This window comes from Octopus sinensis, linkage group LG24 (genome assembly GCF_006345805.1).
Source record: "Octopus sinensis linkage group LG24, ASM634580v1, whole genome shotgun sequence".
Classification (NCBI taxonomy): domain Eukaryota; kingdom Metazoa; phylum Mollusca; class Cephalopoda; order Octopoda; family Octopodidae; genus Octopus; species Octopus sinensis.
Window position 1 is genome coordinate 8,548,184 of NC_043020.1, and position 4,149 is coordinate 8,552,332.

The 4,149-nt window shown below is 42.1% G+C and overlaps 1 pseudogene; it reads right to left on the reverse strand.

Annotated features, from left to right (window-relative positions):
• Positions 1-3,511: 3,511 nt before the first annotated feature.
• LOC115224131 lies at positions 3,512-3,632 on the reverse strand (annotated as a pseudogene).
• Between the last annotated feature and the right edge of the window lie 517 nt (positions 3,633-4,149).

The following is a 4,149-nucleotide window of genomic DNA, read 5'->3' on the forward strand; positions in this document are numbered from 1 at the left end:
CCTTTCGGGTCGATAATTAGTACCAGTTATGCACTGGGTTCGAAATTAGACTTCCGTTTGTCCTTATCCTTGTGTCTCCGTTTGTCTGTCCTTGTTTGTCTCCTCTGTGTTTAGCCCCTTGTGGGTAATAATGAAATAGATATCGTTAAACTTAGCGACCTTGTTCATCAAGGTAGGTAGTGGATGGACACGCGTCGTTTGCGACGAGGAGTGGTTCAGTTTAATGATTGATTCGATCAGCGGAACCGCCTCCTCGTGAAGAAATTAATATGCAAATGGATGGGCACTCGGCCGACATGCGTATCCTTAACGCAGTTCTCAGTGTAACACAGAATGTTGACAAGGTACATTGAATTACTGGTACAGCTCATTTCTACAGCTGAGTGAACTGGAGCAACGTGATATAAAGTGTCTTGCTCAAAGACCGGGTATCGAACCCATGAGCTTACGATCTTGAGCCAAACAGGCTAACCACGAAGCCAGTCACCTTCACCAGTAGTGGCAGAACATGCTTGTACACCAGCGGAGAGCAGGCACCAAGCGTAACATTTGACCCTATCAAAACTTGGCCTAACGAGCAGCCTGCGGTATACACCCCGCTTGGATATTCACCACATCCGAGGTTCCGCTTGCTATGAAACATATGTAGCCCGGATTTTACCTTCTCCGTTCCTTAACTCTTGTATTTTTATTCTCATACCCAGCCACCCTAGTGCTTTTTTTTGTTGTAAATTCTCACTATATATATACGTATGTATGTGTAGAAGATAGATAGATAGAGAGAAAAGGAGGAGAAAAGTGGAATGATGACACCTTCTTCTCTGGGCCGGAAGGTTCTTAATATCCAGGAGCTCATCCTACGAGCTATATCGACCTTATTGTTGATGTGGGCACTCCAAGTGAGATTGTTATCAACAGTTACACCCAGGTCTCTGATATATTAGCGGTTTCCCTGAATGAAGAGAGTATGGTTGTTTTAGTATTATAGACTTTCTTCCAAAATGCCTCAGCTCAAATTTTCCCTCGTTCAGTTGCATTTTGTTTCTGTCTGCCCATTGACTCACAGCATATAGATCAGACTGGAGTTGAGTTCGGTCCGCTTCTTCATTGACGATTTGCTGGAGCTTAGTGTCATCAGCAAATATTTTCACTTTGCAGTGATGTACGACACTGGAAAGGTCATTTATGTAAATTATAAAGAGGAGCGGGCCCAAGACAGTTCCCTGGGGGACACCGCTGGTGACTTTTGCTGACTTAGGCGCAGGAGTGGCTATGTAGTAAGTAGTTTGCTTACCAACCACATAGTTCTGGGTTCAATTCCACTGCGTGGCACCTTCAGCAAGTGTCTTCTACTCTTCCCTAGAGCCGATCACAGCCTTGTGAGTGGATTTGGTAGACGGAAACTGAAAGAAGCCCGTCGTATATATATATGTATGTATATGTGTGTGTGTGTGTGTGTGTGTGTATATGTTTGTGTGTCTGTGTCTGTCCCCCAACATCACTTGACAACCGATGCTGGTGTGTTTACATCCCCATAACTTAGCGGTTCGGCAAAAGAGACCGATAGAATAAGTACTAGGCTTACAAAGAATAAGTCCTGGGGTCGATTTGCTCGACTAAAGGCGAAGCTCCAGCATGGCAACAGTCAAATGACTGAAACAAGTAAAAGAGTAAAAGAGTAAAAGAGTATATATATATATATATATATATATAGTGTGTGTGTTTGTACACTATGACCACTTTACAACTGTTGTTGGTTTGTTTAATGGGCAAAAGAATAAAATGTTCGACAGAATCACACTTAAAAAAAATAATAAATAAATACTGGGGTCGATTTGTTCGACTTTAAACCCTTTATGCTCAAGCATGGCCGCAGCCAAATTACCATCTGAAAAAAAAGTACGCTACACCTGCGCACGCGCACACAGCACACGCGTATAATACACACGCGCACACATACACACACGCACACACTCACACACAACACACATATACACAAACACAAACACACACACACACACACACACACACACACTGAGAAGTCGTCGTCTGCTGAATGAAGAGAGAGGAAAAGAAAACGGATCCAAAGACTGACAGCTGTATGTAACGATCTGATGTCGCTAATGTTTTCAAGGCCACTGAACCAGTCAAGGAAGTAAGTCTCTGAAATCCATACTCCCTGCTGGGATCTCAGCATAAAAGCTTCCTTCACGCCTCACCCTAAAAGGCTCTCTCGTTAGTTTTAACCAAATCAGTGCCCATCGAACAGGGTTCAAATCCAATCCCTTCCAAGCAATAAAAAAGCTTCTTTTTTTTTTTAAATTTCAACATTGTCTATATATACTCTCTTACTCTTTTTGTTTCAGTCATTTGACTGCGGCCATGCTGGAGCACCGCCTTTTAGTCGAATACATTGACCCCAGGACCTATTCTTTGTAAGCCTAGTACTTATTCTATCGGTGTCTTTTGCCGAACCGCTAAGTTACGGGGACGTAAACACACCAGCATCGGTTGTCAAGCGATGTTGGGAGGACAAACGGACACACAATCACAGACACACAAACACACACACACATATATATGCATTATATACGATGGGCTTCTTTCAGTTTCCGCCTACCAAATCCACTCACAAGGCATTGGTCGGCCCAAGGCTATAGTAGAAGACACTTGCCCAAGGTGCCATGCAGTGGGACTGAACCCGGAACTATGTGGTTGGTAAGCAAGCTACTTACCGCACAGCCACTCCTGCGCCTATATATAATAACTAAATCATTTCGTCAAAACTAGAGGCCCTGTCCCTAACCGACTTTCTTTCTCAAAAAATTTCTCTAAAATACGTAGTTTTTAATGAAAACGTTTTCAGAGAAATGTTTTAGTAGGTCATAGATTACGATGATTATGATAACATTTTTAAATATCTGGTTTATTATATAATACAAATATGAATAGGCACAGGAGTGGCTGTGTGGTAAGTAGCTTGCTCACCAACCACATGGTTCCGGGTTTAGCAGACGTAAACTGGAAGAATTTCGCCGTATATATATATGTATATATATATATCTATATATATATATATATGGGGGGGGGGGTATGTGTGTGTGGGGGGGACGTGTATGTGTGTGTGTGTGTCTGTGTTTATCCCTCTACCATCGCTTGACAACCGATGTTGGTGTGTTTATGCCTTCGTAACTTAGCGGTTCGGCAAAAGACACCGATAGAATAAGTACTAGGCTTACAAAGAATAAGTTCAGTCAAATGACTGAAACAAAGAAAAGAAGAAAAGAATAGTAGAAAAGAATATAATTATATATATATATAATATATATATATATATATATACATATATATATATACTCTTTTACTCGTTTCAGTCATTTGACTGCGGCGATGCTGGAGCACCGCTTTTAATCGAGCCAATCGACCCCGGGACTTATTCTTTTGTAAGCCCAGTACTTATTCTATCGGTCTATTTTGCCGAACTGCTAAGTGACGGGGAAACAATGTGCCATGCTTACAGCGCCTAGGTTTCCCAAGCAGTCACCCATCTAAGTACTAACTAGGCTCGACGTTGCTTAACTTCGTTGATCAGACGAGAACCGGTGCTTTCAACGTGATATGGAGGCGCAGGAATGGCTGTATGGTAAGTACCTTGCTTACCAACCACATGCTTCCGGGTTCAGTTCCGCTGCTAAGCATTTCGTCCAGCGTGCTACCAATTCTGCCAGCTCGCCACCTTCTTTTCGCACATAATAATAAAGAAGTATATTTTGTCTTTTCCTTGGCTCAGTGACTGTACTGCGGCCAAGCTGGAGCACTGCCTTATAAGGTTTTAGTCGAACAAATCGATTCCAGTACTTCTTTATAAGTCTGGTACTAATTCTATCGTTTTCTTTTTCCGGAGAGTAAAGTTAGGAGGTTGGGACATAAACAACCCAATACCGGTTGTCGAGTAGGGAGGCATGCAGAAACACTCAGACACACGCATACGTATATATATATATATTCATTTTTAGGAACGATGAATCTCGAAGCAGATAAAGCTATAAATAACAGCGTGTAAATATATATATTGAGTTAAAAAAGCCTTTGGATAGGAAAAGTCGAATGTAGGTGGTATGTTTGCGATGGGCTTCCACACAGTTTCCG